Source organism: Anser anser (genome assembly GCF_964211835.1).
Source record: "Anser anser genome assembly, chromosome: 2".
Lineage (NCBI taxonomy): Eukaryota > Metazoa > Chordata > Aves > Anseriformes > Anatidae > Anser > Anser anser.
The window spans coordinates 117,226,261-117,250,064 of record NC_139721.1 but is presented as its reverse complement, the minus strand read 5'-3'; the positions used below and the strand labels follow the sequence as shown (position 1 = coordinate 117,250,064).

Here is a 23,804-nt window from a genome sequence, read left to right as displayed (position 1 = left end):
GGAGAGTGAGAGGAGTGAGGAACAGCCTTGCAGGTGCCAAGGTCAGTGAAGAAGGAGGGGGAGAGGTGCTCCAGGTGCCGGAGCAGAAGTCCCCTGCGGCCTGTGGTGAGGACCATGGTGAAGCAGGCTGTCCCCCTGCAGCCCATGGAGTGCCACGGTGGAGCAGGGTTCCACCCTGCAGCCCGTGGAGGAGACCACGGTGGAGCAGGTGGACCTGCACTGACAGAGGCTGCGGCCTGTGGAGGACCCCTGCCAGAGCCAGGAGATTCCGGGCCAGACCTGCAGCCCATGGAGAGGAGACCATGCAGGAGCAGGTGACCTGGCAGGAGCTGCTGCCCGTGGGGGATCCAGGTTGGAGCAGTTTGCTCCTGAGGGATGGACCCCGTGGTACGGACCCATATCTGGAGCAGTTCTTGAAGAGCTGCTGCCTGCGGGCAGCCCACGCCGGATCAGTTCAGCAAGGACTGCATCCCGTGGGAGGGACCCCACAGCACAGGGGATGAGAGTGACTGAGAAGGAGCGGCGGAGAAGAAGCGCTATAGACTGACCATAACCCCCATTCCCCCATTCTCCTGCGCCACTTGGGTGGAGGAGGTGGAAGAGGGTGGATAGGGGGGAAGGTGGTTTTGGTTTCTTTCCTTTGTTTCTCACTTCTCTAGCTCGTTAGTAATAGGCAATAAATCTTACTGTCTCCCTACTCTGAGTCTGTTTTGCCTGTCACTATAATTGTTGAGTGATCTCCCCCGTCCTTATCTCAAACCTTGAGCCCTTTTCATCATATTTTCTCACTGTTCCTCTTTGAGGAGTGAGAGCGCGGCCATTGTGGAACTCAGCTGCCCACCCGAGTAAACCCACCACAGGGGGAGAGGGAAGGACTGTAGCTATAAAAGGTTCTTCACTCTTATGTTGCATTAAACACTATGCCACAGATTCCCGTTGAGAAAAAAAAAAAAAAAAGGACTTTCAACTCATAAAATACAACTGCTAGAGTCAAATGCAACTATTTTGTAAAGATAGATAGATGGTAAAAGCATCATGTGAGAAAACAACAAAAAGAATATGAAGCCTGCATCTTGAACTGTGGTTTGCTAGAAAACTACCAGCACAGTATAGCACACATAGAGGAGAAAAACATATATATGTATTTTAATTAAAAAATAAAAAAGCCACCAACAATTAGTTATTTTGGGACCAAGATTGAGAAGATGTTTGTCTGGGTTTGTTGAGCATTTACAGCGATGCATCTTTCTTGCATAGATGTATGTCCTTGAAAAATCACTTTAGGCTCTATCAACTCGGAGTTGCAGCAAGTTAACACTGCTTTACCTGATAAGGCTGGATGCTGATTAAGCAGAGATTTTTATTTATTTATTTAATAATCAAATCTAGGTGAGATGACGGAATCAACACTGTGTCTTTGCCTATACTCAGTAGACTTTGCCAAGACACCAAAACATGGCAACACTTCTTCCAGGGCCATAACCTATCTCAGGATAAACTAAACCAAACCTACTGCTAGTATAGCTTGGACCTCCTTAAGCATACCAGTAAAAGCAATTTTACACATTTAAATCTGTACTGATGGAAGATACACACACTGATGTCATATCACAGGTTCCACATAGTTCTATAGGTAGCTGTGCTGTTTAAACTTGTAATTGTCCTTTCCCTGCGGCTCCGATAATAGAAAGTACTCTCTAATCCCCTTCTAGCAAAGTCAGAGGGCCAATTCGAACCCAGCACCGCACAAAGCAGATTAACTAGGCTCAGAGATTCAACCTGAAGCAGACTAGAATATTCTTAAAAATCTTTCTACTTGCAGAGCTCTATAGTCACAATCTCTGGTAACAGAGCCCTGGCAAATACCAGCAAGGTAACATGACTCCTCTTCCTAAGACTGGAAATAGCTGATAGTGTTTGGATGATGGGAGCAGGAAGATCACTGAAGTACAGGTAAATATTTGTTTTTGTTGCTATAGTTTGTCCAGTAAGATAATGGTACCATGTACTGATGGCCTACAAGTGTTGCCCTACCATCTTGCAACGATGAATAACTTAAAGTTGCATTAACAGACTTGAAGCAAAGAAAAACCCTTGTACAAAGTCCCAGAATGTGTTTTCACTTTTGCTTCTTAAAAACATTCTGATAAAAAAAAAATGTTAGGGCACTGCATAGGAATAGCCACTAAAATAGCCACCCACTAAAACTTTTGTATAATCTCACTATAAATACCCTAGTGGCTAAGGAAAAAGTGTTCCCCGACTTTTGTGGGCTGAGGTCCCATCCTTTAATATTTCCCCAAGGCCCCTATCTGATGCACGGTGCTTCTTTCTGCTGTTTATGACATACCTCTTAGCAGCTAGGTCTTGGGCTACGGGGTTTTAAACACCTGTGAGCAGTTATCAGGGTAAGGCTGGAGACAGATCCTCTTCCACTACCATACAACATGCCTCGAATCCACGCAGTGTCCCCACCAGGGCCCCCATGTCTAGGAGGTCTCACCTGCATCTGTGCTCCCCTCACCTGCAAGCCCCACAAATTCTCAGCTCAGGAAGCTGCACAGTTCATCCACATCCTGGTTCTTGCCTACAACTGAATGCAGCTCCTTGTCTTCTTGGTAACAATCAAAGGTGATGCTGATTCTCCAACATCACCCACGTCTAAATGCATGTGGCTTTAAAAATAACATACAGTACTGGAAGTAAAGGACAGCACACTGAAACACGATTTAAGCCACGGTCTTCAACATTCTTCCAAACACTCATTTGACGGCCAGGCTGGAAAATAACAGAGCTCTAAAGGTTATTAGGCTATGGTTTATGACAATGGGAGTGTGAAAGTTTGCAGTCATGATAACATATTCGAATTAAAAGAAAAGAAAATTGAAGACGATTAAAAAAACTGTACACACAATAGCTCTGACTGCCCCTTTATGTAGCTGACAAAGGAGCTTTCTTCCCTTCTTCCCTAGTCTCTCAATTTTATTTTTTTTAATCTCAACATATTATAAAGACTGAGAGAAAAAGAAAAATTAATTTAATGGATTTTTCTACGTCCATTCTGCAAAGCAATTTTTAGTCTAGAAAGAGGTACTGCAGTTTACCTAAATTGACTCTTGTGGGTATTATACTTAGAATGAAAGTTTAATAGATGTTAGCTCGGTTGAAGAAGTAAATAGCTCACGGAAGACAAAGGGCTCTAAATCTCTTCATAAATAGTAATTTTTCCACAAGTGCTTCCACATAGCCCAAAAGCATATGCGCTACTGAAATACAATAGGCAACTATTTCCACCTGTCACTTAATCTGTCTGAATAGAAATAAAACATAACATTGCGATCAGGTTTGTGCTCTCTCTCAAATACACATAAAATATCACACAAACCCTTTTTAAGGGGAAATGCACCTAATTGTGTTCTGGGCTGGGAGTCCAAACATCCCTGTTCTGATGCTACACTGCCACAGATCCGTGGTACAACTGCAAACAAACAGTATAACCCTGCTGTCCCCTGGTTCCCAGCAATGCTTGTGACTCAAACACCAAGGCACTGAGGAACAACAGTATTCAACATTTGCAAGAATTCACAGGCTGGTTAGACTGTGACTTCAAAGGCAGTTTTTCTTTTTTAATCTTCCCTACCTTTTCTTCCCCCTTCAGCCTTTCATGTTGCCCCTTCCTTCCCTCGGGGCTAAAAACCCACTTCCAAATACACCCCTCACATAACTGACACCCTGAGAGAGACTGAAGGCAGATTGTGACCCTGCATTGCTGCCCTGACAGCCCTCGCACTTGGACGCTGTTTTCCCCAGAATACCTTCATCTCTGCCTGCAGGAATAAGAGCAGAAAAAACAGAGTTGCCACCGTCCCTGAGAGCTTGTAATATCCTGTGCAATAGCAATACCGCTTGGAGTTTCCAAGCGAGCTGAATTGGGCAGAGGGAAAGTTGACACGAATGTTCGTTAGGAAAAAATAAACAAAAAAAACCTCCAACTCCTACAGTTTCAGTCTGTCTGTCACTCCAAGTGGCAGATTGATGATTTTCACCCCTCTTGCTAAGCGCTTTCAACTAAAAACTGAGCAAAAATTTACAGCACAGAGTTGTTTCCAGCCCCTTCCTTTTGTCCAAATGATATTGGTCCTGGATGGGAAAGGGGGAGGTTCAAATCCTTCCTCTACCCAAGAGGATTCAAAGGCTTTCCTCTCTCCTTCCCAACCTTAGGGCTAGCAGCCCAGCACGTGGAGCTGTCTTGGCCTCTCCCACAGATGGTGTGCTCCTGTGGGTAACATCCAACGCAACACGGAGCCAGGCTGAAGCCTGAGGCACGGTGCCTCCTTTCCCCACCATGGCTAGTTGAGCAGGGAAACCAGACGGGATTCTCGCATCTGCTGGCCTAGCTCCAAAGCAAGTATTTCACAGTAAAAAAAAAAAAGTTTCAGTCTACCCACAGGAATTGCTCTGACCACTGGCCTGTACACCAAATGACCAGGGACCCCCGTGTTCTGCTGCCAGGAAAACTACTTCAGATGAAATCAGAATATTTTGTCTTGATTTCATTTGACCCTTCCAAGTTCTTACTAATGTGAAAACCAAGTTAGGTGAAGATTTGTGTCAGAACAATCCAAACAAGCATTTGAGGTTATTTGGCTCACTGGCCAAACAACCAAATAAAACACATTATTTGCTGTACTCTGCAAGTAAACATAAATGTTTTCTGACACATGAAAGCCAGAAAGCAAATCTGCTTCAATCCAGGTCAATGGATTAGAAGTACAACTTTATAATTAGAAAAATAAGAGTTATTATATAACTCTGAAATAATTAGAAGTATTTTTTTTTTCAACTGTTTCAATCTGAATATGGTTACGGAGAAGACGGACCACAAAAACCTTAAATTCTCTTTTAAAATACACTAGCAGTAAGAGCTTAGTAGAACTAAGGACTAGACATTAAATGAATTATAAAAAGAGATCCTTTTTTATCTCTGATAATAAAATAATGCTCAGTTGAAAATCTTTATAAATCATTCCCTTAAATAGAACACAAAACCCTCTTTTTCAGATGTCCACATTTAATTTCAGGACAGAAAAAAGTGGAGACCAAGAAAGCTAACAAGAAACCAAGATGACAATACAAACAACGTATAATATTAAACTGTGTCATACTGTGGCTTTTGGTTTTGGTGGTTTTTTATTATTCTATTTTTTGTTTTCTACCTAGCTCAGTTTTTTTTGACACCTTATGAGTAAAACTTCTGTAACTTCCATTTTTGATGAAGGCAAATGGAATAGACTCACAAAACTGGGCCCTGCAAATGCTGTAATTCTGCTGCAATCCCGTTGGGTAAGGAAACTGTTCTTCAAGGAAATAACTAGAAGCCAGTAGAGTTCACTGGTTACGAAATAAATGAATATACATTTTATCCTAGATCACTCAGCAGGTGCAAAGTCACAACCTAACTAATATTTTGGAATCAAATCCCCAAATACTTCATGATAAACTCCTAGAGAAACAATATAATAGAAAGTACTGTTTTCTGTCGCACTTTCCGTTTTCAAAGCATTCCACTCACATCAAATACCTAAACCTCACACCTTGCAAGTAAGAACTTAAGAACAAAAGCCTCTTAATATCTTTGCCTCTGATTTTTTGTTCATGAGAGATATTATGAAGACATGGAACAGGCTAATGCTAAAAACCAAAGGACTTGGACAAGCGGGAGAAGTGAGCCCACATGAACCCAATGAGATTCAACAAGTCCAAGTGCAAGGTGCTGTACCTATGTCAGGACAATCCCGGACACGAGGACAGACTGGGAGAACTCACTGAGAGCAGCCCTGCAGAGAAGGACTTGGGGGTTCTGGTGGACAAAAAGCTTGACACGAGCCGGCAGTGTGTGCTTGCAGCCCCGAAGGCCAACTGCATCCTGGGCTGCATCAACAGAGGGGTGGCCAGCAGGGGAGGGAGGGGATTGTCCCCCTCTGCTCTGCCCTTGTGAGGTCCTACTTGGAGTGCTACGTCCAGGTCTGCGGCCCCCAGTACCAGAAGGATGTGGGGCTGTTAGAGTGAGTCCAGACGAGGGCCACAAAGATGATCAGAGGGCTGGAGCACCTCTCCTGTGACGAAAGGCTGAGAGAGCTGGGGATGTTCAGCCTGAAGAAGAGAAAGCTCTGCGGTGACCTTATTGTAGCTTTTCAATACCTAAAGGGGGCTTATAAAAAAAGACAGGGAGCAACTATTTGCTTGGGCAGATCATGACAGGAGAAGGGAGATTGGTTTTAAACTAAAAGAGGGGAGATTAGATTAGATGTTAGGAGGAAATTCTTCACTCAGAGGGTGGTGAGGCACTGGAACAGGTCACCCAGAGAAGCTGTAGATGTCCCATCCCTAGAGGTGTCCAAACCAGGTTGGATTAGGCCCTCAGCAACCTGATATAGTGGGTGGCATCCCTGCCCATGGCAGAGAGGTTGAAACTTGATGATATTTTAAGGTCCCTTCCAACCCAAGACATTCTATGATTCTACAATACTATGTTTTAAAACAGGAATGTGCAGCCTCCTTAGTCCAAAAGCCTCACACTAGCATCCTCACACAGCTTCAAAGCATCCACCCAAGAGTTAAAGAGAAACCCCAGAGATCATTCAATAAAAAAGGGATGAGAGCAGCTCTCATGAATCACACCTAGATAACACAAGGGATTTTACTGTGGGAGCTGCCACAAGGAGCTCTTTTAAACACATGGGCAGGTGAGAAGGTATTAACAGACAATTTGGGTAGGACTCCCTGCAAGAAACTCCACAGATCCATCTCCACCCCTACCAACACCTTCCTGCCCTTCTGCTGCTCATGGGTGCCAGCAGCCGACATCCTGGTAAGCCACTCTCCTTGGTGGAGTATTATGAACCAAACAAGTCAAATGCAACTCCCTCGTTCTTTACAAGGCTCACAAGACATTTTATGCTGATCGCTAATGCAAGACATTTTCCACAGAGGTCAGCTTCTGAGTTTTCCTCCAAACACATAGCTATTATGAACATTTAACACCAATCTTTTGATTACACAGAAGCCTTTAACTGTATACTAATTTTCCTACCCTTCAACGCATGAGTGACTTGAACTTTAACTTATTTTCCAACTTCAGTTGCACTGGGTGGTTTCCATCTGCTTACAGTATCCATACTCAGTGAAATAAAAACAAAACAAAAACACACACACACACCCCACAAAATCCACACTATAAAAGTTCTTCACTATCAAGGCCAGGGATAGGTCACATCAGAATTAGCTAACAGAAACTGAATTTGTGGTCTAAGTTATATCCTCACTAAACCAAGGAAACCACAGTCAATAAGAGATTATGTTCAGCTGGAGCTTCTTGGCAACAGCTGTATGAAAAATGCTAGGGCTACTCTCTCCTTCATTTCCCACATCTTTCAGAAACCACTGGGCACTGCTGCTTTCACAGGTCTCACACAGGCTGCTGGCAACTCACACGGTGGTACTTTGTGAGCATTTCTAAACTGCAGCTCGTATTTTGTAGTGGAGTTACAGAGATAAGCTACAAAGCAAGTCACTCACTGTATTCATCTTCCCTGATTCTCTCAGGCTGCAGGAGAAGTGGACCATTTCAGACTGATCAAACCCTCAATATCCTCTCTGTGCTATTTCGTTCAACTGCAATTTAGCCTCTGGTCACATGTCTAAAAGTCAACCCTTTTAAAAAATTAGTATCTGACAAGTCAGGAATGGTTAGTGGGAAATGGATACAATATCTTGAAAGAATTATTCACCCACTAAATGGGTTGTTAAACATAACTACTTCCACAATAAAACACTACCAAGACGTAAGTGCAAATAAGCAAATTAAATTTGGTTACTTCCTAAAGAGGGATTATACAGCAACTGTTTGCCCACAGTAAAATGCATTATATCTAGGAAGGTAATAAAATTCAAGTCATGTAAAAATACACTTTTTGCTAATTATGTCCTACCATGCCTACAAAACACGTTTGGCTTCATTATTATGTGCGGTATCAAGAGTTGGACTTGATGATCCTTAAGGGTCCCTTCCAACTCAGGATATTCTATGATTCTATGATTATCACTTGTCAGAGACGTGTTTCATCTTATACTTAGTACAGGCCAGGTTTAGAATTTCTTAATAATACATAGGCAATATTTATCTAAGAAAACTGACAGAAAGACATATTAAGAGAAGGCCAGATGTAACTTAACAGGACAGGAAACTACATTAACATCACAAGTAACAAGATGCAGAAATTAAACATTTGTTTAAGGCAGGAAACAAACATCTTCACTATGAAACTAGTTTCTACTAACACTGGTTAAACTGTTTTAACTTTGGTTCAAACCAAAGCGATTTCCATTGCAGACAAGAATAGATACTTTTACAAGTTCTCCCGGCCAACTCTGCTGAGAATCACTGCCAACCTTCAAATACACCCCTTTGACCAATTACCACCAAAACATTTTAAGGACAACATTTTTAACTCAAAAAAAGTTATTACTGATCTTTGAACCAAATGGTTTCCAATATTCTTCACTTCTTTGTTTATTTTAAACAAAGAAAGTAAAACTAACTCAGGCACCAAATTCAACATATAACTGGGTGAACACTTGGAAAGAATGCTGCTAGAAGAAATTGCAGTTCAACATAAGAACCACCACAATTTGTTGTTTCACTACAGCAGGAAGCAAAGATCGTAGATGGATGGAAGAAAAGCCTTCTTCTGCACCAGACACTGATAAAAATGGGGATTTTGCAAAGTATTCAGTCCTGTGATCCATTCAGTTGTTGTTGCCAAAACCAAAACTAGTTGGAAGTTGTCCTGTAACTGCTGCAATTTCATTACTCTCAGGATAAATACTTCACTAAAGGAAAAATCCCACACCACACATAACTACTCTGGTGCATAAAATAATCCTTAGCAATCCAATTACTTACATTTTATTGCAGAAATTAGAAGATGACTGATGTGTCAGGCCAGCCACCTTGGTAACACCTGATGAATGCTTATGCCACCAAGTCTGCAGCTTGAAGTGGCATCTCTCAGATGAAGATAGCACACTCTCTGTCCCTGTTCATAAGCAGCACGGGAAGTCACTCACATCACACTTTACATAACTCTAACACCGGAAGAGGGGTGGATTTTTCCAAAGATGTCAAGCTAATACCTGTGCATAATAGCAAGCTATACAGGGCTGCTTTGGTTGTCTCTTTCTATATATATGTATATAAATACTTTTCTCTAGCTAAACTAGAACAGCAAAAAGAGCAAAATCAATAGCTGGCTTACAAATTAGTACCATTACCTGATGCACCCCATCATAAATCTTAGGTCACAGAAAAAAAAAAAAAAACACAGACTACTCCTACAATATTAACTCTTGCTATGTTATATCAGAAATATGTTGGCTTCCCTCACATGCTGCATGGAGACCAACAATTTCTTTAAGCAAGTTTTGCCATCTGTGTGGAAAGAATCAAGCATAACTCAGTCATTTTTCTGGACAAGTTTATAAAAATCACAAAGGATGCAACTGAAATATCAACTGCCCCCAAAACTGAAGAAACTGTAACCCAAAAACCCATGGCAGACAATTGCTGTTCTGAAAACTTCCAGATAATGGAAATCGCTTTCTTCAGAATTTTTTTTTCCAGTTACACTACTGCACAAGTGAGAATTTTTTCCTAGTGTTTCACCTGATTTTTCACTGCAGATAACAAACTTTCAAAATCTGTAAATTTACAAATACAAAAAGAAGTCAAGCTCTCTTTCTTTCCTGACATCCAAGACACGACTGGTGAAGGCAATATAAGCTTTGCATTTCGCAACAGCCAGAATTTTACCCACTGTTTCTTTTTTAAAACCTACTTGTAATTTCTGATCTTTGTACCCCCCTATCTTTTCCTTATCTTTAAGTATCTTATCCTCTTTTTTTAAGACCTGTTCTTATTTTCCCTTCTCTTCAATTTTACCTACTGGACTGCCCCCTCCATTGTTCCTTTACATCCTTTGTCAACATTTTAAGCCTCACCTTCCTCTATCCTCTACTTCTTTCAAAAGGCTATTTTTATTTTTTTAGTTTTTTAGTTTTTCCTACCACAGTCAATCTGTATCAGCCCCAGGCCAAGAACCAATTATAAACCACGTGTGTGTCAAATATATACAAAAACACACTGATGAGTAAGAGTCCAGCACAGGGTAGGCTCAACTTGCATAGTTTTCCTGCAGACATCCAGTTATTTTGAAAGTAGATCAAATAACCTTGCAGTTACTATTCACTGTGTGTCCTCCTAAGGGAATCAGCACCGTATAGCTTATCCTGATTTCACACCTCAGCTTTGTGTGAATCTTCCTCCTAGGGGTTCAGCTGTCTGTGCTCCAAGGCTTAGTTTTGATGCAGCAAAACTGCATAACCTTGGATGAAACTTCTAAGGAAACTGCCAGCTTGCAAGAAAGCAGTGTGACAATACTTAGACTAGAGCCACGATAGATAAGAACAGTAAATTTGCAGCCACGGATAAGAACCTTAAGACAATGGTAGTGGTTAGTAGTTCAAGAACTCAAGTGGAAGGAAAAAAAAAACAAAAAACACAGAAGCTAGCAAGTGAGTAATGCTGAAAATGAGCCCAATCAGCCAGCCTTCCCCAGTATTGACAACTGCCGGGCCAGCAAAGCCTCACCAGATGCCTTACCTAGGGGTGGTATGTTAATGTTTTGCCTGGTAGCTCAGTAGTCCCAGTTACCTACCACACATCTCAATCAATAAATAACTAGCTTAAAGTTGCACATATCCTGCTTTCAGTCTTTTTACACACACTGAAGGGTGAACAAAGCGACCAAACGGAGAGCGTTACAGCTAACTGCAGTAGCTTTCTCCCATGGGGCTGGTTGACAGGGTCTGAAAGAGTGACAAGCATTCAAGAGTCTTTCTGCTGCTGACCAAGTGCACAGAATACTTAAAATTCTACTGTTACACGTGCACTGACAAAATAAGAAAGTCTTTGATCATATCAAGTCCCCATGAACTGGATGCTTTATCTTCATGCGCAGAAACTGGAATACAGTCTTTTTTTCATCAGTCCACGGAAGACGTTTAAGAATCATCTAAAGACCACTTCTCTAACAGAATTCTCCTTGCAGTCAGTGTTATCCAATGTTGTAGTTACATTTATTTTTCATACTGACTGGATTTGTTATTTGGTCTTTTTTAGGTCTACTTTGTGGTATCTCTTCCACAGGTTCATAGTTGAGCACAATCCACCTATAAACAAGACTGAAAATTCCACCCCAATAAAAAGGATTTCCTTGTATAATCAGACAATGTCGTGTCACCCCTTCTTGACCTTTATAACATTACAGACGTGAGACAATGTTGAATTCAATACTAAGGTATAATCTCATAAAAACACTTGTTTAAACATTTTTCCACACCTTTTTGTGTATGCTGTTATAAATCAGCCATTCATTACATCTTCATACAAATGATGATTTAGTCTCTTGTTTTCTACATCTGACATTTTATATGCATGTTGTAACTACAGTTCAACAAGCATTTATTTTGAAGCATCATATCTTAGCCCCTCAACAGAGAGGGGCAGAAGGTATCTGAGATTGTGAAGAAAAAGTGACTTCTAAAGTTCACCACCTCCCCCAGTTCTGACTATTCTATAGTCCTATGGCACAATTCTTTCTTCTGGAAGATAATATTGTGTTTGATATGAAGAGGAAGGGCTGATACGCTGCCATTTTTCCTGTAAATTGCATGAGATCTTTTATATCAAATCAGAACTGAAAAAAAAAATAATACTTATGTCACAGTGAGAAGCAAAATTAAAATTAGTCAAGCAGCAGCTGATCTGGCTGAAAAGACAAAAGGTCTTTTCCTAAATTCAGAGAACGTTACACATGCCTTAAAAGTTTCTGCTTGCTCATTCTATGCTTGGCTATGGCCAGCTCTCACTTGGACCCAACGCTTACGTAATATTGTATTTTATACAACTGCAAAATAAAAATCAAGCTGTAGCATGGCAAACTTTCCATTTCTTCCAGGTAACGGAAGCTGAGCCTCAGCCCAGACCATTAATACAAGCTTAAAAGACTGAAAGCCTTTACAAGTTGGAAAAAAACCCATACCCAGGCACTTTCCAAGCCTGCAACCCCTCACAGGGAACTGGACATTAATTAAACCACCCTGGCAGAGAGGCTAGTCCTATTTCCTGTTTCTCTTGCTCTTCTCCTCTTTTTCATCTATATGCTAGTTCCACATAAATATTATCATAGTTTATATATACACACTATTACTGAGCAAACATTTTATATTATATACATATATATAATATAAATATATATTTCCCCATTTCTTTCATCACTATGCAAAGCTGAGCCTATCTGGCCAAATGTCATTTTAAATCTTTCTCAGTAAAACTTAATGATCCCATAAAACTTTCACTATAAATTAACAGCCAAGTAAAAGCATCTGTTTCTATCTGTTACCAAGACTGATGTACAAAGGCAACATTTGCACCAGGAGTATACAAATGATGCGCAACTCCATCAGCTGGCAAATGCAATGGTAACTGCAGCAGTTTTTTCACAGCAATTAGCATAAGACCAAATAAGAAACAGCTGTCTACATTATTTAGCATCCTGCTAGCTGTGGGTTATTCATTTGTCCACATTGCCAAGGATTTTAACGGCATCGACATCAGTGCCAATCACTCACCTCCTTCACCTAACTGTACAGATACTCTTTCACTGCAGATTTTTCCCCAAGATATTGTTTATTCAACAATCCAATTATGCATGTATCAAAATATCCAGATGCTTATTGACAGAATCTTTCTAGATAGCAACTAACATACTAACAACCCTATTACTTGATATTACTCTGAGCCACAGGGACAGATCTTGCTGAAGAATACAATATTCAGCCTCTGGACAAAATACTTCAGGGATTTTTTTCCTCTTGCAAACAGAAGACCAAACAAATGAGAAATTAATCTCAAGTATCACCCATGTCAAAGGTGCACCCCACAGCCAAACAACTGGCTTTTACCACCTATGAGAAGGGTGCCCTGCCCTCTCCAGATGCATAGCGAATTTCTGTCTCACTGCCTGACAACTAATGACAATCCAACTAACATTTAGTGATTAATTCACAGTAAATAATGCACTGGAGGAAATTATAGCAGGCAGTAGATGAGGAAAGTATGGATTAATTGCACAGGTATTGTGCCAGAAAATTCCACAGCTCACAATCTTTTCCACTAAGAAAACTTTTTTTTTTTGCTTATACTATATGTTTTCTACCTGTCCAGTGTTCAGCTAAACTGAATCTTATTCCACGCTACTGCAACTCTCCGTAACAGCCACTTACAACCTTTGCTGATCCATGAATGGCACTCATTAGCGAGCTAAATTCTGTAGGTATTCCCCCTGAATCAATCTGAAGAATGTGCCTCTACTGAGGATAAATGAGAAATCAAAGGGCCACAAAGATGCTCAGAGGTCTGGAGCACTTCCGCTATGGAGAAAGGCTGGGAGAGCCGGGGATGTTCAGCCTGGCGAAGAGAAAGCTCCAGGGAGACCTCGTTGTGGCCTTTCAATACTTAAAGGGTGCTTATTTTTCACTGTAAGGGTAGTGAAGCACTGGAACAGGTTGCCCAGAGAAGCTGTGGATGCCCCAACCCTGTACGTGTTCGAGGCCAGGTTGGATGGGGCCCTGAGCAACCTGGTCTACAGGGTGGCATCCCTGCCTATGGCAGGGGGTTGGAGTTAGATGACCATTAAGGTCCACTCCAACCCAAGCCATTCTACGAAAGTCACACAGGGAACTACAGCCTGGACTCACTGCTCTTACCACAAACAGTCCATTCAGCCAGCGGTCCTTTAGCACTCCGTCCTGAGGTGCTTCTTGCCCCCCTTTTTCCCAAAGAAGCAGGCAAACCTTTCGTTTCCAACTTTGACGGGCTTGGGCTGGGAAGGTAGGAAAGTCTGGTGGTAAGAAGAGCTCAGAAAAGGGAAAAACAAGCTAAGGGATGGACACCAGCCAGAAGGGGAAACTGGTGCTGGCTAGACAAGCCCCTATGAGACCCAGCGGCAAGACACAAACAGCTGCAGAAGCAGCACTCGCCTTGCCCTACACCTCTCTTCCAGCAGCTCGCCCAAAGCCGTGTTAACCGGCCTGGGTGCCGGCCACCCCCTCCCCAGAGCCCTCCCCAGCCGGGCTCGGCAGCGAACTGCCCCAGGACGGGCCTCCAAGGGGCCGATTTGGGCCGAGCCGGGCTGCACCGGGCGGCCCCGGGCGCTCCTTGCGCGCCCCCCGGCGGCTTCGGCCCGCTCCTGCGGCGCCGGGGCCGGGAGGTTCAGCGCGGGGCGGCCGCTGGAGCGCCCCGGACAAAGGGAGAACTTCGGGGAAGGTTTCGTGGCAAAGCCTAAATCGAGGCTCTGGCGACGCTGCGGTTCCGTTGTTGTCCGGCGGCGGGCACGAAGCCTCTTCGTGCGGCTCTGGTGGCCCAACAGCGCGGAAATGTGGCACGGCTGGGATCCAGCAGAGCAATCAGGCTCATCCGCCGCAGCGCTAACGTGTGTTAGCATGCACTTCGCTGGCGCTCTCTCTTGTGCAGCTTTTCTAGGGCACAAATGCCACCTTCAGACTTCCCTGCTCGGCAAATCAGCGCTGCCTAAGGACACCCGCACCAGCGTGGAGAACGCACTCAAACTGCAGCTAGAAGGCAACTTTACAGCCCTCGGTGTTTGCAGGAAAAAGTGACAAGCAGAAGGACATTAACACAATTTATTTTTATTAGTTTGTGGGAGACGCAGAAACCACAACTGGCTGACTAGTGGGAGACAGCCTCGGGGTCTTTGGCTGCCCAAACCTGAGCCTACGCGGAATAAATGCCCCTACTGCCAACAGCCAGCATCCACTGCTGTTGTTCACGTGTGCAATCGCACTAGCAAAGGACACTTCAGTCCCAAGCACAGACAACAGTCAAGCTGCTCAGAGCAACGTGCCTTGCTCAGGTTTTCCTGTCAAGAACCTTTGTACAAAAAAAAAAAAAAAAAAAAAGTTCAGCTATTTAGCTACTTTTTTGACCGTGTGTTACAATTTTCAAGTACAAAAATGCAGTTACCATTTTGACAGCTATCCCAGCTCAGCTCTTTGCAGGCAAGTATTCTTCCTCAAAACTTTCTGCTTGCTTGAAGTCACCTTACTGATGAAGTATACTACAGCAGATGATATTAGATTTTAGTTTGGATACTTATGCGAAGTGTTGCTGACTAATGGCTGCATCAGGAACCATAATGCTGACCACGGGGTATCTCACACTCAGATTCCCCACCCTAACAATCCATTAACAGAGTGCTGTTTCCATACTGAGGCTACCAGGTCATTTTAAAACATTCAAATAGCAAGCCGAGGAAGAGGGATGCACCACAATAAAATACTGCTGCCCACCACATAGCACGTGCATGCAGAGACACAGAAAGCCATATAGTCGAAAAACATTTTAACTTCAAACATTCCCAGCCAACCACTGGGTGCAAGAACTAGCAATGCCTCTCTCAAAGCATAATTCAAACAGTCTATAGCAACGAAGGCAGACAGTGCAGGTAGGATTGCCAATCTAGAGCTTTTACTACCTGGCTTCAACTTTTTGCTCTTTCAGGCTTCCTAAGTGACTCGGCGAGGCACTTAGTCTCTCTGCATCCATGGCACTTTCCTATCCCACCCCTGTGAAGATAAACCAGCAATTGTGATACATCACTGATGGCTGCTACATAATGCTTTCTGTAAAACAGCCTCAGACACATAGCACCTCACCATTAGCTTGTCTGTGTATCAGGAACTCTGAGCTTTGGCATGCTGCTAAGAAGAGAGTTGGTCCACAGACTTTCTGGCAGAAGTACAAACATCAAGTTCTTATTCGTAAAATTAGCTCACCATAAGTCAACTCACTGCAGAATTTTAAACTGGGGTACCTTTGAGCACACTATCCTAGAAAAATCTCTCCCCAAAGTTAGGCTTGATAGCTCAGCTAAACAAACTATTAGTACTCTTCACATGCTTATTAAGATTCTTTGTTGATTGTTTTATATAAAATAAATAAATTTATTGAACGCTTAACTTCAGTGACATTTTTTCCTCTTAAGGTTTCAGCCCAGAAAAGATCTTAAGAGTAAGTTTATGGAAAAAAACTGAGGCATGTGCTTCAGGGTATCAGGTATCCAAATCTCCAGTGTGGCCATGAGGTTAGCAATCCCTAAACGTCTATCTACAGACACTGAATTTTTACGCGTATATTCCTACCAGATGGAGGTCTCAATGTGGGAATGCCACCACTTAAGCACCAGAGCTAACAGTTACACCGGTATGCCCTACTTCAGAAACGCTACCTGTTCTTTTGTAACCAAGTCCAACTGCCCCAAACAGAGCAAATACACCTGCTTCAGAGGGGTTTTAAGGCTATATGAAACTTTCCAGTAACTTGCATTTGAGCTACGCTCAATGCAGCGCAGTGCTTCTTTCTCACTCAAAGAACCAGTCAGACTCACAACCTGAAATTCTGAGGACCCCAGAATGAACTGGAGAACTGCCATCCCAAAAGAGCTTTCTCATCCTAAAGCAGTTACAGCACAAGGAGTGCTCCCCACACTTCAGTCCGGTCCTACGTTGCTACTACTTTAAGTACAAGAAAGTTACCATTTTATTTTCCTTTCTTCCACACCCTAACAAATGCATTTTTACAGCAACACTTGCAGTTGCAGTAACAAAAAAAAAAGTTCCACAAGCAACTGACGGGAATCCCTATATCTGCTTACCGTCAGGTATTTTAGGAACACAGAAAAAAACAGAACAGCAATAACTGAATAGTCAGCTCACACATGGGGAAACTGGTAACCAGCAAGCTTTTCTGTGAGCAGCTCTCTGCTTTCTGCAAGGTTTCTGCATAAATCAACAAGAAAGCAAGCTCTTTAGCGGTGAGGCTGACTGAGTACATGTGCCTGTACTCATCTTATTACAGCTAGGTCCCTGCTTCTTGACTAGGGCTTCTGAGGCACAGCTGCAACACAATCAGGGAATAAAATGTCTTCAGGATGAAAACAGTTGGCTTTACTGCCATCAAAACACACGGAACATTTCTGAATTTCAGTATGATCAAAGACTGTTACTCGTTTAGCCAACGCACTTATTTTTCCTTAAGGAGGACAGGATGGCGATCCCTCTCTCTCAGACATCCCAAGTTTAAGGGGCTGGCTCCTAGAAGTGAAGCACCTGAAGTAACATGACTTTACAGCACTTGGCTGGACCAGCAAAAAGGAGCCCCAGATGCCAAGTTACCTAACGGAGCCCAGGCTGCGTGCCTACAGCCCATTGTGTAACAAACCTCAGGACAATTTTACAGGTCCTAATCAGGCGAAACTCCCTGCCGATTTCCACGAAGGAGCTCTAATCGATCAAAAGCGGCAAGAGCCGGAGCCGTTTTTCTGCCTTGAAACTAAAAGGTTTATTTTGAGCTGCGAGAACACGAGATTACAAGAACTCTAGAAACCCGTAACTCTCGCTTTAACGACATCAGGAATTTGTCCCGCGTTTAATCTAGCAGCCACAGAAATCAACCTCACCAACGCTCCATCTTCGGTAGAACAAGCCAAAAAAAGGAATAAAGCAGTTTCTCAAATAGCCGACCTGCTCTCCGGCCGCGACCTTTAACGCGACAACCCAAAGGCAACCCGGCACGGTCGGGAGAAGGGCGACGGCTCCCTCAGCGCCCCGGGCTCCCTCAGCTCGGGTCGCTCGCCGAAGTTGTGCGGCTGCCCCAGCGGTTTCCCCCTCGCCATGTGCCGTTACCAACGGCCGCAGCGGCACCACCGACGCCAACGGGCGGCAGAGCCCCCCGCGCCCGCCCGCCAACTTCCCTCAGGGGCGCCGCCCGCCCCTACCTGCCTGCCTGCCTCGGTCCCGGCCCCGCTCCCCGTCAGCGGCTGGCGGCAGGGCAGGAGCGCTGTCCCTCCGGCGGGGCGAGCCCCATGTGAAGAGGAGCGAGGGAGCCCGGCGGCTCCACCGCTGAGGGGAGGGGATGGGCGGAGGGAGGGATGGAGGAGGCGGGCGGCAGCTCCCCCCCCGCTCGGAGCCGCCCCGGCCCCGGCCGAGCCCGCGGCAGCGCCGCCTGGGGGTTGAGGCGGGCACGGAGCCGCCCGGCCCCCGGAGGAGCACGGCTCTGCTTGAGGTGCTGTGAGCACAGGTGGACTTTAAGGCCAAGGGGTATTTCCAGAGAGCCTCCTGATTTGAGTGAAGCACGAGGTTAAACGCAGGCTGTCACATCCACATGCCAGCAAGCACTGCGCCCGCAGGCCGAGGGAAGAGCAGCACCGCCGTAGTTGCTGAGGCACCCCTGGTCTCTGTGGATACCCAAACAGGGAGAAGGGAGAGGATTGCCCCAGCAAAGCACAAAATAGTTCCTACAGTTAAAACACAGCATGGGGAGTGAGGATAGCAGGATTCGCTGTTTGACTTTGCCCACCCATGGTGGCCACTCAGCTCTCCATGTACCAAGCAGCTGTGGTGATGCCAAAGCATGTTCATGTGAAAAGCCTGGCTGACTTCCCAGAAATCCTCAGATTACGCAGAGAATTGGATTTGCACTTGTCAGTTAAACACGTGCCTATGTGTTTGTGGGATAGAGCGTCTTTGTGTCATGGCTCCCTATCTGTATAATCTAATTTCTCTTCCCTATCTCACAAGAATTTGATGAAGATAAATTCATAAGCCTCTCCCAGGCCCACGTATTTGACAATGACAGAACTCCTGTAGCATATGCACCGAGAGAGAGATGCTGCAGCCGCATCCTGCCCTCCCCTGAACAGGCATAAAGATGTATGCATAGAACATTTGTGAAAGGAAGATTTCTCTAGTGATGCAAATAGTCAAGGAAAGGAAAGGACCTCAAAACAAAGACAAATCATTCTTCCGCCATGAATTTAATGTCAGATGTTTGCTGAGCTGGCAAATCCTGGAATGTTGTCCCCGAGCACTGAGAAGTGTGAAATGGAGAGCAGGCAAACACATCCACTAGCCCAAACTAGAAATATCACGACTCTTCTATATTAAAAACCACTTACAGTGTAGCTGAAACCCCCTGCTAGGAAAACCTGGCCCTCCGATTAGAGATTTGAATGTAATACTGCCAGCATCAAAAGCATATATTAGAAATATACATTATAAACTTGATTTTTTTTCACCATGCAGATAAAGTACAAATTAATGACAGCATTTTACTGAGCATATCATGCAAAAAATATTGCTGATCAGTAATTTGTTCGCAGCACTAAAATCAAAGATCAGTCATTGTATTTATCCACCCACAGAACTAAACTTAATTTACTTTAATAGAGCAGTGAGTTTTACATAAAACTCATCTAAGTACAAATTATCATCTTACTCAGTATGATTTCCCTTGTAACAAAGAAGAGATGAGTAGAAAAGTATTTTTGTAGAAGTAAAGCTGTGATTTTAGAATACTTAGTGCATATAGCCTAACCCTAGAACTGATCAAGCTCTCCAGAAAGCCAAGGTTTCCCTCGGGTTTACTTGGCTCTCAACAACCTGTTTAGTTTAATAACAGCAGAACCACAGTGCCCTGTACTGCAGTACAGCTGGAAGAGACGGAAAGCACCGAGACCTATTGGTGAAGCCTCAAGAGGAACTCCCTTCATATCTCCAGGGGTAGGTATGTGCAGTCCCTGGGCAGCTGTTGGGCAAGGCTGCTTGGTTTCCAGACTCTGCATGCTGTGTCCTGGCTGGGAGCTGTCAGCAGGCTGCAGCTGCTTCCTGGTAGCAGGACACAGCCTCCCAGCACACCAGGATGCTGGACAGTCTGCTCAGCACTGTGGAAAACAGTCAGAAACCCAGCACATTCTATGGGAATGGTTTTGGCAAGATTTTCACAAAATGTATTTGCTGTACAGATGTAGACTGGAGTCTACCACCTGAGAAACTGTGAGAGGAGGGAGCAGGATCCAACCCCAGTCTGCACTTAGCTGAGTCAGGATGAACGCTAAGAATGAGATTTCTGTTCTCTATCTTCTGCTCCAGCACTCAAATCATACTTCCCATTCTCGGGCATGGAGATAACAAGAGCATTGCCTGTCACCCTGTAGTTATGTGCCCACACAGCTACGTGCCTTGACATTTCCTCTGCTCGCTAGTGTTACTTGGTAGTGTTGCTAGAGCACGCTTAACGGGACAGAGAGCTGCTGTAAATTAGGACGAGAACTGCTACAAGTACACGCTTCTTCCTGTGGGTGGCATCAGAATATCTTCAGTAGACCAAAACTGGTTTAGAAAAAGAGAGAGGAGAGAGATGATATTCCTGTTTGCCAATAGCAGTCATCATTGCAGTGCAAGTGCTGCTTTTGCTAAGCTCACATAAACCAATAGATGTTTAATTTAAACAGAAGATTTAGAGTAGTTGGAATCACTATCTCTCCAGCAGTCCTTAGTTCTGACAAACGAAGATCTATCACACCTTGTGCCCATGCCCTGTACAAGTTGCAGTTATCACAAAAAGAGGATACAAATGTACAATTAAACCTCCCTGCACCTACAGCTTCAGCAAAATCAAAACTTTATAATCACCAGTAATTTCATATCCATTTATACAACCTCATCAGTAACAAACTGATGAACACAAGTAAATCAGCACAGTTGTTCAACAGGACACAGACATGTAAGTGCAAGCCAGGGTGGCAGAGGCGACAGATGTAAAGGGCTTTCAGAAGGCCTCCACTCATAACCAGAGCAGGGCTGTTCCCTGTTTTTACACTGTCACATTACAACTGTCATGCTCATTTCTGGTAGCTGTGCAGATCAGCAATGACCTTATCACACTGAGACAAGTCAGCTCACACTCCAAGCCAACACATACTCTCAAACATACAAGCACTGGTGACTAGTGTCTAAAGCCACAAGGCTGTAACTGCAGAGCAAATGGTTGCCTTACTTGCCTGTGGAGTTTTATTTAGCCTATACTTCTTAAGAAGATGATATATGAGAATACAAAGCATATTCTCATGTTAAGTTCAAAATACTTTCTTGAGAATTTGAGAATGACTTGTGCTGTTCAGTTGCCCATATAACGAGGCTGCACAGCCTGAGCCCATAACCGCTGTATAGCTTGATGCACTTAGCCCTGCAGCCACACCACATGTAAACAGGAGAAAACAAAAACTTCAAAAGCACATCAGGAAAGTTTTCTTTATATATATATTATATATATAAAATACATATATATATATATATATTCTTTTTGCTGTTTTAAAAGCTTTTAAATTGATATAAGTTGGTGTCAGTTGCCTTTGCAGCCATTCACCTGTCATTCGCACCTGACTTCTACCAGACTTGTACCAGACTCCATTTAGAAACTTCACTGACACCATTGCTTGCAAAAAGCCTGGGTTAATCACATTGGAGACCAAATGCTCGATCTGCCCAATGACTAGTGAGAGGGAATCTTTTGTTTTAAAGTTTAGGTATGTGGAAAAATGCTGAGGTTCAAACGGCGCTAATCAGCTGCTTTCTGAAAACCAGGGTCCTTTTAAGGTGTTTCCAGGACCAGAAGTCACATATACTGCCCTAACACTCAGCTTTGAACTGTGCTGATCTAGGGACAACTCCATTTCTCCATTTCCTCCCATAAATTTATTTTTAATGAGGTCACTACTCAAAAAAAAAAAGGCAAGATTTATTCTCCTGAAATTTAGAGTTATGAATCTCTACATACAACAGGCAACCTGAGCAGGTGGCACGGAGATGCTTTTTTCTTGTCAACAATGGTGCTGTTCTTAATTTTGCATGTGGTCCTTCTGTATGTTGTAGATAGGCACAATAGATACACATTGGCAGCTCTGATAGCGTCCAGAGAGGAACTGGTCTCCCAGTCCAGGAAATTATCCTAGAACTCTCATAATTTTGGCAGCAGAATTTTAACCAGCAGTTCCCAATGTCCTCTGCCAGAACATTGCATTCACAGGACTTGGAGTTACTGAACATATTAGAGAAAATTAAAACAAGAGAATCATTTTAAAAAGCACAAAAAAACAACTGGGGCTACATCTGTAACTTTGAATCCTAGTGGTTATACAAATCAACTAGGCAATCTTATGATGCATGACAGCATCTGAACCCTTACAGAGGATAACCTTGAAATTCAGTACTTCCTTGTTACTCATCTTCTGTACAAATGTTTCACTGACTTCTGAAAGCTGAGCTTCCCTTGCAGGTAGAGACAGCAAATGTGCCCTCAATTCCCACAGCCCGCCCATGCATTGTTAGAGGACATGTCTAAAGTTTTATTTCCAGTGTCAAAGAAAGCCTGTGTTTTTACTGAGGTAGTTCAAAGTCATCAGATTCCATTTTCATTCATCACTCTGAACTGTTAAAGAACACTGCCAGTTTTACCCTAGTTAGAGCAGACCAATTCATTTATGAGTAGGAACGCAGTGCTTTTCACTCAAATCCCTCGTATCAAAGATATATTGTACTTGTGTCCACCAGAATTGACGAAAAACTTTACAACTGTATACTTTTCCATTAGAAAAAATATTATTTTTTCCCTGAAACAAAAGTTTTCAAGTACTGTATATATGACAGTATAAATGGTGAGGAGATGTTTTTCATGGCTTGGAAAGACTCATACCAAAAAGTGACTATTTCAGGTTTTCATTTTGCTGAATTTTGTTTTTAATTTTACTGCCTATTGTGTTTTCATACACAGTAAAAATAAAAAATAAAAAAACACTTGGAAAACTAAGGAAAGCTTTTCAATATTTTTGTAAATAAATTTGCTTACATTTGACTTGTCTGAATAATTTGTATTTCCAACATTTTACTTCCAATATAGGTGAAAACAAGGCTGGAATTTCCCATGAAAATGATAGTTGTTTGTTGAAGTAAGTTTACACGCATTAATAATCCTGGGGGAAAAGCCCTCACTGTTTTGCAGTTAAGAGTACTTTCTTCTGGATTCTCTCTACAAATTTCACAATGAAGCCCACAGCAAAGATACTCTGTGCATTTGACATGCTGTCTTTTATCACTCATCTGTAGCAATATTCAGCAGACAACAATACTTGAATCCTCTTGCTTTTTCAGATCCTGGTTTCAAAACAAAGTGTTTTCATATGAGCATCTTGGCTTCAATCCCTAATCACTCCAGGATCCCTTAGCACAGCTCAGTGGCACAAATTACCCATAAAGCTGACATCAGTGCTGTCAGTGGGATGGGGTTGCCGGGTAATGTGATGTGAAGAAGGTACACATTAGCCTGAAGGAAGGCACTGTGTTGTTTTGCAAGGCTCCTTTGGCCCTGCTAAGCAATATCATCTGATGCTGCCTGCTACTGCTGTGTGTCAGTTACTCATGCCACGGCATGATGGTAAGGAGCCTGAGTACCTCCTAGCAGCTCTCAGGAGACAAGAGTCATCCCAAGCAAGAGAATCACAAGCAATAACTGACACAGAAATTGATGCCACTGACTTGGCAAGATTGTATTAACTTCAGTGTCACCTGATGAGCTATTTGACATCCCTAGGCAATGACAAGTGAAAGAATTGAGGGGGTAAAGGCTGAGACTGACAAAGATATCCTCATCACTCTAAGAAGTAGTCATGCATTTGAAGAAAATTATAAGAAGGGAATATAAAGAAAGTGGTGAGGGATGGTGATAGAGATACACAAAATAGCCTTAGCTTTGTCTGGGCATCCTGCTAAGG

General features: G+C 43.2%; 1 protein-coding gene across 3 annotated transcripts in view; it reads right to left on the bottom strand.

The window, feature by feature from the left end:
• The window catches only part of CPNE4 (copine 4), a 293,591-nt gene that overhangs the window by 226,057 nt on the left and 43,730 nt on the right, over positions 1-23,804 (bottom strand). Inside the window, exon 1 of one of the 3 annotated variants that reach the window (XM_083825877.1) lies at positions 17,976-18,129. The exons of 1 other annotated variant lie outside the window; for it this stretch is intronic. The gene's annotated coding sequence lies outside the window, so the exon portion shown is untranslated. Of the gene's footprint in view, positions 1-17,975; positions 18,130-23,804 lie in introns of those variants that run through there. One more of the 3 variants, XM_083825878.1, reaches the window with a different exon arrangement.